At 37.2% G+C, this 11,841-nt stretch overlaps 3 non-coding genes across 3 annotated transcripts; all 3 read right to left on the reverse strand.

Annotated features, from left to right (window-relative positions):
* Positions 1-10,421: 10,421 nt before the first annotated feature.
* On the reverse strand, positions 10,422-10,494 carry TRNAM-CAU (transfer RNA methionine (anticodon CAU)). The gene has a single exon. It is a non-coding gene; the product is annotated as a tRNA-Met (tRNA).
* Positions 10,495-10,840: 346 nt separating this feature from the next.
* Positions 10,841-10,913, reverse strand: TRNAM-CAU (transfer RNA methionine (anticodon CAU)). The gene has a single exon. It is a non-coding gene; the product is annotated as a tRNA-Met (tRNA).
* Positions 10,914-11,275: 362 nt separating this feature from the next.
* Positions 11,276-11,348, reverse strand: TRNAM-CAU (transfer RNA methionine (anticodon CAU)). The gene has a single exon. It is a non-coding gene; the product is annotated as a tRNA-Met (tRNA).
* Positions 11,349-11,841: the final 493 nt, after the last annotated feature.

The raw sequence follows: 11,841 nt of genomic DNA on the forward strand, positions 1-11,841 counted from the left end.
TGATCTAACCTCATTGCAAATGTCTGTAGGCTCTTGGAACAGGACCTGTATTTACAATCTAGTGTGGCAATGAGATGTCCTACACACTTGTTAATCACAGACAATCTTACCTTAGATACTTACAGTTTAGTAAAATAAAAATCCTTGAAGGACATCTGCCATCAGCGCGTATACTGTTGGCCAGATGCGCATCAGTCTGATCTGAATTTATTTCAAATCGGCAGTTGTCTTTTCTTCATCCGGGTCATGCAGAAAAAACAGCTGCATCAGATGTTGCACCTTACAGTACAATGTGAAATGAGGGCCCCAGCACCAGTGAGTTTGCAGCGTATAAATTGCAGACCCATTCCGTGGGGTTTATATTCTAGGCCTTTACTAGAAGTCCTCCTTGCTTTAGAGTATTTGCAGACTAATGATGCAGTAATTTTTACCATCCATAAAGCTGGTTTAAAGCCTTTACTGCCACCTGCAAGTTTTATAAAGATTTGAAGAGGAAGCACAGAAAGGCATTGGTGTGTCCTACAGTTATGGCTATCATACGTATAATGCTATAATATGTTTAAAATAAATATTTTAAAAATTGAAATATTTATTAAATTATATGTATTTTTAAATAAAGGTATGAAGATAATATTGATCGGGCGTGTCCAGACTGTGGCCGAAGATGGCTGCTAATCTGGGAGCTCAGACTGAAAGATATACTTTGCAGGTGCCATCCAGCACAGAATTTTATCATATGGAAGAGAGCAAACTTTGCTGGATTGGGCCATACTAATTTTGTTTGATGTGGAGCTTCGCAGACTGGACCGCTGAGGTTTTAGGCGGCCCTCGTCGAGAAAAATATCAGCGCTACCGGGTATTAGGAGAACACAGTAAATTCTCCTCTCCTACTGAATTTTTCAATTTAAGCTATTACCATAAGCAGAATGCTGATTTCCTACAGACCCTCTTTGCAGAGTTTGAGCACAAGATCTGTAGCAAGCAGAATTGATGACATCCTACTGTGCAATCGGTCTATGGTTGTAGCAGTGGATTTTACAACTGGTGCTTCCCTGGGTAAGTCATAGCAACGTTCTGACCAGCCTGAGTATCTCACAGTGGAAGTCTGTTGCTCTGACCCCGCAGACCAGAAATTGGTCCTATGTGAGCCACCCCTACCTAAGTCTACCACAACCCCCCAGGACGGATTCAAGATTGTTCAAAGCTCCCTGGGATCAGACCTAGAGTGTGAAAAGAAGCTCTTGGTGTGTAGGGTGCCCATGCAGGCTGCCAACACTCTGGAAGCGAGAAGCAGCTTTGGAGACCTTTGCAAAGACCTCGGTCTGATATTGTTTAATGACCTGCAGGCACGCATACAACCCATCGTGATGCCCATGGGGGACTTTCTACTGGCCAGGTCTGTTTTTAGAGTGAAGGCAGACATGGCTGCTCAGGAGAGACATTTGCTGAGAGAGCGGCATGCTTTGTTGAAACCATCACAGACCCTGAGAAGTGAGAAATGGCAGCTCGGCATGTGGCTGATTTGTTCCTGCAGAACTGGTATAGGGTAATACTGTCCTCAATGGTGTGCCTTGACTTTGAGTACCTTAGCTTCACAATTTTTAATGACGGCCTTATAGCCTAATCAAACCGCTGTGGGACTTATAAGACTTAAATTGTAAAGACAAATTACTAGTTAAATTACAGGCTCCAAAAGAGGCATGTGCTACTCAAAAACACTCTGATTAGCACAGAGAGATAACCGAGGTCCAAAAGCAGCCTATAGTGTAGATGAGAGTGTAACAGAGGTTAGTTCATGGGTTTGTTATCCAAATGTTAAAGGAACACTGAACCCAATTTGTTTCTTTTGTGATTCAGATAGACCATGCAATTTTAAGCAACTTTCTAATTTACTCCTATTATCAAATTTTCTTCATTCTCTTGGTATCTTTATTTGAAAAGCAAGAATGTAAGTTTAGATGCTGGCCCATTTTTGGTGAACAACCTGGGTTGTTCTTGCAGATTGGTGGATAAATTCACCCACCAATAAACAAGTGCTGTCCAGGGTCTGAACCAAAAATTGTCTGGCTCATTAGCTTAGATGACTTCTCTCTCAAATAAAGATAGCAAGAGAACGCAGAAAAATTGATAATAGGAGTAAATTAGAAAGTTGTTTAAAATTGCATGCTCTATCTGAATCACGAAAGAAAAAAATTTGGGTTCAGTGTCTCTTTAATAATGCCAATAGAGAATTAACAGTGTTTGGAATGGTTTGTTCTGTGACATTTGTAATAGCTATCAGCTCATACTATATGTTTATTATCTCAAAGGCCAAAAAGCGGCCTTATCGTTTACCCAACTTTCTGAGACATGATTCATTTACCTGCTATTCACATATGAAGAGTTTTATAGTCTCATACTTTTTAAAATATATCTTATTCATGTTATTGCATATTTTAAGATTGGATATCAGAGCGCCAAACAACGTAGGCAGGGTCTATGGGCAGATAGTCAAATACCAAAGGTAACAATAGGTTGAAATAATATGATTTAATACATAAGATAAAAAAGTTGGTACATTTAAAATTATACAACATTTAGTCATGGATCCATGTTACACTTTAAAATATATATTGAAACACTAGGAACAATTTAAAAATGCTTGTAGAACAATAAATAACAACAAAAAAAATCTAACAAATAATGTCTATCGCATAAACTTGAATTCTAATATGTGAATGCTAGGAGCGCTTATGCACACTCTATTTATAAAAACAATGGGTTACAATGCACAGGTAGATAAATTCCAGGTTGCTTGAAACCAGTGGGTGTGAAATGTAAGTGGCTCCGAATTGGGGTTTTGCCTATGTGTTTATCCAAAATTGTGTAAATCCTAACATGTGGACAAAAAATGTTACAGGAATGTCTAGAACCTGAATTCAAAATATAAAACCTGAGGTTGTGCCTATGTGTTTATCCAAAAAGGGTGTAAATCCTAACAAGTGAAAAAATGTGAGAAAAATATTGCAAGGGTGTGTGAACCTTATTTTCAAAATAAACAATGAATTCAAAATAAAACAATATACAAGTGAATTTTGGACAAATCAACTAATGCAAACATAAAACATAAATAGAACCAAAACAAAAAAAACAACAACAAAAAAACAGCACAACTTTAACGTGTGTTCAAATGTGTTTCTGCTTGCAGACTGTGATGTGATGTGAACAAATATCTATTATAAACACTGAATAGTGGCAAAACTTTGTGATTGGATTGAAATTGAACACAGGCTCTAAATTGATACCCTAAAATACAAATCTAAAGGGCTCAGAGTTGCTGAGCTAGATATAAGGGACTTGCTCAAAGAGCCTCAAGATGTTAATTAAAAGAGACCATATAACAACATTGGGTTAAAAAACAGATGATATAACATAAAATGCTTAAAAGTGCAAATAAATATTCAAATTGGATAATAAGAATCTTGCTATAGTCTATCTCAATATGGATCCCAACTGCTGATTATGTAGAAATCTTCTTGGGCGGTAGTTAACAAATAATTCCAACTTGCAATGTTGTCCCTTACCTGCCAAAAAAGGAAAGGCAAACAATAGTGCAGATGGCTTCTTAATGTGATCACAATTAAAATACTCCTTACCAGTCAACCGGTTTCGGTCTCCACTGACCTTTCTCAAGAGTATTTTAATTGTGATCACATTAAGAAGCCATCTGCACTATTGTTTGCCTTTCCTTATTTGTTAACTACCGCCCAAGAAGATTTCTACATAATCAGCAGTTGGGATCCATATTGAGATAGACTATAGCAAGATTCTTATTATCCAATTTGAATATTTATTTGCACTTTTAAGCATTTTATGTTATATCATCTGTTTTTTTAACCCAATGTTGTTATATGGTCTCTTTTAATTAACATCTTGAGGCTCTTTGAGCAAGTCCCTTATATCTAGCTCAGCAACTCTGAGCCCTTTAGATTTGTATTTTAGGGTATCAATTTAGAGCCTGTGTTCAATTTCAATCCAATCACAAAGTTTTGCCACTATTTAGTGTTTATAATAGATATTTGTTCACATCACATCACAGTCTGCAAGCAGAAACACATTTGAACACACGTTAAAGTTGTGCTGTTTTTTTTTTGTTTTTTTGTTTTTGTTTTGGTTCTATTTATGTTTTATGTTTGCATTAGTTGATTTGTCCAAAATTCACTTGTATATTGTTTTATTTTGAATTCATTGTTTATTTTGAAAATAAGGTTCACACACCCTTGCAATATTTTTCTCACATTTTTTCACTTGTTAGGATTTACACCCTTTTTGGATAAACACATAGGCACAACCTCAGGTTTTATATTTTGAATTCAGGTTCTAGACATTCCTGTAACATTTTTTGTCCACATGTTAGGATTTACACAATTTTGGATAAACACATAGGCAAAACCCCAATTCGGAGCCACTTACATTTCACACCCACTGGTTTCAAGCAACCTGGAATCTATCCACCTGTGCATTGTAACCCATTGTTTTTAGAAATAGAGTGTGCATAAGCGCTCCTAGCATTCACATATTAGAATTCAAGTTTATGCGATAGACATTATTTGTTAGATTTTTTTTGTTGTTATTTATTGTTCTACAAGCATTTTTAAATTGTTCCTAGTGTTTCAATATATATTTTAAAGTGTAACATGGATCCATGACTAAATGTTGTATAATTTTAAATGTACCAACTTTTTTATCTTATGTATTAAATCATATTATTTCAACCTATTGTTACCTTTGGTATTTGACTATCTGCCCATAGACCCTGCCTACGTTGTTTGGCGCTCTGATATCCAATCTTAAAATTTAATCCACCCTTGGCAACTAGGTGCCAATTTATTAGAGCTGGAGGTCTGTTGCATTATATAGTTGGCGCTTAGTTATCACCTTTCCACACATGTTATTGCATATAACAGCAGATATTTAGAGGTTCTAATGATTTATTTTTGCTTCTGTACTCATATTGGGGTCTACGGACTAGTTTTTTTTTTGTATATATTTGCTGTGTGCCATTCGCTAGACCAGGTAACAAACTTGTTACTGCTTAGTATTATTCAGTTACCGAGTTGGGGTGATCATGGTAACACTACCTGTAGTAATTGGTGTTCATACCTGCAGCTCCAACTGGATTCCATTTGCATTGTGTTTTAGGTAGTCACTGTTCTTCATACCAGCACATATACAGAGCTGTGGCTATAAAGCACTAGCTGTACTGTAATATGCCAGCTGTGAAATAAAAATATTAGATAACTAATATTTACATGTAAGTGATTACTGAAGCTCAGCAGGATCAGTCTGGCAACTCTAGTAAAGTGAGCCACAGTTATGAGGGTGGTGGCTTTGTGTTGTCAGTTGGTTTTGTGACATAATTGCTGCATCACATAAGTCACTCCCCTAACGCTGTCACTATGACAACCAGGCATCACATTATACCATGGCTGTCAATTTAGCCTTTAGTTATGTTATTAGTGTAGCTTTAATTTAAGATGTTTAATTATGCATAATTAAACAACTTTGTAATATACTCAATATTTTATTTGCCATTTTTCATGTAATTTAGCAATGAAAATTGTACATTGAGTTGGAACTGCATCATGCTTACTTTTCAAAGCTAACTCTGCATCAAATATTTTCCCAATTGACTTTAATAGATAACAACTGCAAAACAAATCACTTTATAGTAACTTAATCACAGCGATTAGCCCTGTTGTATGCCGACTCAAACTTATTTGACTCCTCCAAATAAGGTGAGTGTTTGCAATTGGTTTTCAATAGCCAAACCACACCAGTTTATTTTGTTAAAGAAATGTTTACACTTGGCTGATATGTTATTCTCTAGGATGGTAAACAGAAATGTTTTGTAATTACAAGGTTTTTACAATCACTTTAATTCCTAACAAAACTCTCATTTTAAATCTTGAGTTTCTAGTGCTTATATGTTGGGAATAGATTATTAAACAAATCAAACAAAGGAACCAAACGACAGACTTCAGCCAGCGGGCTGTAATAAATGAGTATAAATGGACCAGTGCAGAGTCCCCCGTAATAAGTGACACTTGTAAAAGCCTTTAAGCAAATAAGTAACTCACCCCACTCTAGCCAGTTCGATTATCCACTTAGCAGTATCGCTGTCCAAAGTACAGCCGCCTCTGTGCCGCTTCCGAAGATCCAGGCTTCAATTGAGCGGCTCACAGGGCCTCAGCTGTAATCCGTGTGCTCGTCGGCTTGAGTGTGGGTGTGTGGCTATACGTCACGAGTATTCCTCCAATGGCAGGAGTTGTTGGCGGAGGTGCTGCAAACTTAGATCCGCTCCAGGCTGTAGCATCAGCTGATGGGTCGGTAAGGACTGGAGTAATCAGCAAATAGAAAAGGAGACACCGACATCCATCTTACTTGTAGATAAAATCGTTACACTTTATTAGGCAAAGTTAAAAAGTGAAGAGACAACACAGCAAATGAACTTAGAGTCAGACGTGGGCGCAGCACACAGGCATACGCGTTTCGGAAAAAGATTCCGTAGTAACTTAATCACAGCGATTAGCCCTGTTGTCTGCCGACTCAAACTTATTTGACTCCTCCAAATAAGGTGAGTGTTTGCAATTGGTTTTCAATAGCCAAACCACACCAGTTTATTTTGTTAAAGAAATGTTTACACTTGGCTGATATGTTATTCTCTAGGATGGTAAACAGAAATGTTTTGTAATTACAAGGTTTTTACAATCACTTTAATTCCTAACAAAACTCCCATTTTAAATCTTGAGTTTCTAGTGCTTATATGTTGGGAATAGATTATTAAAACCACATGAGCTGCTTTGGGTTGGTAATATCTACAGAACTATGTCTGAGCCTCAGGATCATATCATGTGATTACCTTTGCGGTTATCAGCCATGCTAATATTAGCATATGTAATTGTGCAGTGTAGCTTAGAAACTACAGGTGCTAGGTATGTCATTATTTAATAGTAGATTCCCCATATTTAGAAGCCTTTATATCTGTATCAATTTTATATTAGTTATAGTTGATCTGAACCATACAAACAAGGTTGCCAGGTGTTCCGTATTTTAGTAGGCTGTCCAATAAAATCTGTACAAAAATACTGGATACTTAAATGTCCAGTATCTTTAAAGACCCATGCCAGCTAAATGTAAAGGGTCCTTAAGGCCTTTATGCGTTAGAAATATGGCTAAAAAAGAAGGTACACTGTGCATTTTTTATTAAATTTGTTGATTTAACCATGGGGGTGTTCAATCATTTCTGGGTGTGTACCTCCCAAGGGGGTCACATCAATACTATGTACTGTACATGTGTTACTGGAAACCAAGGGGATAACATGACTGCTTAGTTGTGAAAAAATATATGTGGTGGGATTAAGGGTGGGGCCTAAGGCTGAGCTTTTGTGGGGACATTATGTGAACCCAGCTGCTGCATGCCGTGTCCAGTCACCTATAGGTATCCAGTATTTTTATGGAGCACAGCTGGCAACCCTAGTTAACACACTTATTTTAAACAAACAGCACATATAGCAGAAAGCATGGGGATAGTGCTACATCCTTTTAAATAAAAGTAGAAAAACAAGCCTTGGTTATTTGCTGCTTGTGATCTCCTCTATATTAATTTGTTAGGGTTCATGAAGTGATATGATTATTGAGGGAGAGTTATGTCGGCTGCCATGCAGTAGCGGTGTGTTAGGTTTTGTTTCCGCATACACGTTGAGGTATAAAGTTTGGCCAACACATTGGAAGTTCTGGATATGCCAATTGTAATTACAGTCACAGCGGACCACGTTTTAAGCCCAGAGGTTATACCCTCCCTGTGTATACTAATGCAGCGGTACCGGTTAGTACCTCAGTCGACTTGTGCGCTTCAATCAAAATGGCGCTTCTTCCTTCACAGTGAAGCAACAGTCGTCCGGTTGCATCGTGCGATAAGGTCTTTAATATTGTTCCAAAATAGGTGTGGCTGCTTCAGTGCATGTTCTTGAGCAGTTTTGGGAACTTTCAGCTCTTTTTTCATTTGTGTGGGTTTTGTCTGGAGCTCTGGTTCCTCAGTGTTCTATCACTGAGTGGCCATGACCCAGCATGGCCAAGCTCCGCCCCATAGATGCAACTTTTAAAACGCATTTATTTCTGTTTTATTTTTGCAAATGTAATTGCTCAATCTGACTTTAACTAGTTTCTAGGCTTTATTGCCTAGCGCTTTAACGTCCTTGCAATGCTATATAAAGGGGGCATATTTTTTCCTTTGCCTCAAAAAGCTTGCCTTAGGGGGGTAATAATAGTAATTATTGCATCTTATTTTTTTTAATGAATTTTTTGCCATAATGGAGCAGCACCAATCTGTCCCTACATTTACCATAGGAACTGAGTCTACTGAACACCTTTCTACCGAAGCTAAGTGTGCTTATTGTAAAACAACTGAAGTAGCTTCTTCAACTCATCTATGTGACTCATGCCTAGATTTCTTATTGCATATAGATCAATCTAATAATGTTTCTATGTCTACTAATGCACCTACTGACTCCTCCTTACAGATGGATGCAGATGGCGTACACGCAGCAATTAAAAAGTTTATTGCTACTGCCATCACGAAGGCCCTAGCGCACTACCACCTTCAAATAAGCGAGTGGTCAGTTCAAATGTTACCTTCTTCCTGATTTGTTTTTTGTATTGTATACTTTTTACATGTTTTTAATGAAGCTATGTATATACTCAATTTTAAAATAAGGGTCAATTAAAGGTAAAGTTTTTTTTTCTCGTTTTTTTTTTGTCTCATCAGCATGTACTATTTGCACTGCTATTAAGCATTCACAAGTGTGTGCCTAAAAGATGTTTCTGTTTTTTATACCATTATCTCTTTATATGCACCAGACATTGTATGAATGAGACAATTTAGGTCTGAATTGATCCTGACATAGGACTATTTGCTTGTACTCAGGACCTCTTTTTTTCTGTATTATTTTATTGGAAGAAATTGGCATATTTCGTCCCACAATTCCGCTGCCAAATACAATGAAATTAAAAATATTGTTAACTTTTTCACAAACGTTGTGGTTCTCACTGAAATTTTTTACATATCACGTATGCAGTCATAACACAAATGGCCCTTTGTTTAGAAATAGCAGACATGCATGGCTTTGCCATTGGCTTTTGGTAATTAGAAGGCTGCTAATTTCAGCTACGCATCACCCTTCTGAAAGCAGTGAAGGAGTTAATCAGGTAGCTTGTATGGTCCACTATAGCAGAGATTACCCTCCCATCTGATACCCCCACCCCCTGATCCCTCTTAAAGATGTCTCTCTTCCCACCCACACACACCTCCCCCCCCCCCCCCCCCCCCCACACACACACTCACAATCACTACCATCTTAGGTACTGGCAGACGGTCTGCCAATATGAAGTTTTAGTGTTTTTTTTGTTTGTTTTTTCTGCAGTGTAGGATTCCCCCCTTACCCTCCAATCTCCCTGATCCCCCCAAACAGCTCTTCAACCCTGCTCCCTCTAACTATCTTAAATACTGGCAGGATGTTTGCCAGTCCCCATTTCATAGACAATTTTTACTTTTTTTTTATTTAAAAAAAAAACAAAAAACATTTTTCTGTAGTGTACCCCCCCCCCCCCCACCACCAAGCGATGTTCTGTAGGGCCCCCCTTTTCCAACACATTTTCTGTAGGTAGTAGATCCCTCCCTCCAGTGTAGCGCAGAGTGTTCCTCTCTACATTGGTATTATTCGACCCTGCTATTTCTGTACTACACCAGTCATGGGGCACGCAGAAATAACACAATCTTGCTGATTGTCAGAGAGATTGCCTCAGTTTCCGGCACTGATTGTTAAGGAGTTAAATATAGAGATGAAATTCAAATATTACGCATTCTGGCCACCCACTTCAAAAGTAATTTTTCTCTGAGAGCTAATAGTTAGAACTTTTCTTCAATCAGCGATTTAGCCATACAGCACTCACTTTTTTATTTTTTGTAGCTAGAGCGCTGATTGGAGAACAGTGTCAACTCATAAAAAAAAATAAGTGGACAGCTGGAGTGAGGGGTATTTGAATTTAAAGCAACTTTCTAATTTACTCCTATTATCAATTTATTTTCAGTCTCCTGGTTTCAATCTCTTATTTATAAAGCAGGAATGTAAAGCTTAGGAGCCAGCCCAATTTTGGTTCAGAACCTGGGTAACGCTTGCTGATTAGTGGCTAAATTGCCTTTTAGTTTTAGGAACAGTCATATTTTATTTTATTATATCTTGCTATGATGCTAGAACAGCCGAATGAAAGTAATTCACTATATCAATCCATGTATTTTAGTTTTAAGAACAAAGTTTTCATCTAGGTATTTAAATATGCATGTAATAATCAGTGTTTTAATTCCTACCAAGAGTTAAAATTCCTGCCCCATGTGAGGATCGAACTCACGACCTTCAGATTATGAGACTGACGCGCTACCTACTGCGCTAATGAGGCTTAGACTGTATCTTTAGTGACGTTATAAAAAAACAAACCCAGTAGAGCGATCTTTTTCAGTTTCTACTGATTCCATTTTCATGCTGAGAAACATGTATGTTAATGTGCAATGTTTGTATATATTTGCTGTGCAGCCTTCCCCAACCATATTTGGTTGTGTAGAATGCTATGTAAAAGTAAACGTTATTACAAAAATACTTTCCAGCGATGAAGGTATTTACAAGCGATGAAGGTATTTACACCTCAAGTTTTAACAACCATAGCTCCGGCAATGCAAGATTGAGAATATATTAATATATATAATTTGTATTTGTTGATATTTAATCTAGAACCTAAAAAACTCTTGTGCCCCGTGTGAGGATCGAACTCATGACCTTCAGATTATGAGACTGACGCGCTACCTACTGCGCTAACGAGGCTCTGCAGGGAGTTCATCAAAATCTGCATGTTCACTTTATAAGCTATATTCTTATGGATAGTTAAAAAGTAAATGATGTTTTATGTAAATCTGTATGACGTAATTTACCGCTTGATATTTATTTTATAAGGCATACAAATTAAGGTTGGATGAACATTACATAGTTCATGATTTATAGCTATCAAAATGTTACTATATATAAACAGCTACAACAATAATTCGGAAAATTGTCATTTATTTGTAGACAGTTTAATGTTAATGATGGGAATCTGAGTAAATAGCTTATTTATCATTTTATATCAATTATATTTTTGCACATTTTCTTTCCTAAAACTAAATAAAATATTAATAAAAATGAAACTGTGCCCCGTGTGAGGATCGAACTCACGACCTTCAGATTATGAGACTGACGCGCTACCTACTGCGCTAACGAGGCTCTGCCAGTTTCTTGGATGTTCCCTAATAACAGCATCAAAATTTCTATATAACTCTTATTACGTATCCACTGCTATGAATGCATAATAACCACAATAAGACGAAAAGTACTAAAAAATAAATATTTGCTATTGTTTGCTGTTATACTAGATTTAGTGAAAGTGCCGAAAAACACCTCTAATGGTCCTGACGTTTTGATGCCTCCGTTTTGCAATGGTGACGCATAAAGAGCTGGGAGACAATAGCGTGAGAGGGACGTCATACTGCATTTTCTCAACCTTTTACATTAGGTATAATCTGTGTTCATCGTAGAACAAGCCCGCTAGCATGTGCAATTTACTTTTCAATTGGATTTATTATTTTAGTTTTTAGTTTTAAAATCATGATTACCAGAAGAACGAAATCATGATGTGCACAGATTTGTTTAACCCAGCCGATATGTCATTAAATAAATCTACACAAGCATCTAGAGTCGATTACCAATAACAAAGGCA

This window comes from Bombina bombina, chromosome 1 (assembly GCF_027579735.1).
Source record: "Bombina bombina isolate aBomBom1 chromosome 1, aBomBom1.pri, whole genome shotgun sequence".
In the NCBI taxonomy this organism is placed as follows: domain Eukaryota; kingdom Metazoa; phylum Chordata; class Amphibia; order Anura; family Bombinatoridae; genus Bombina; species Bombina bombina.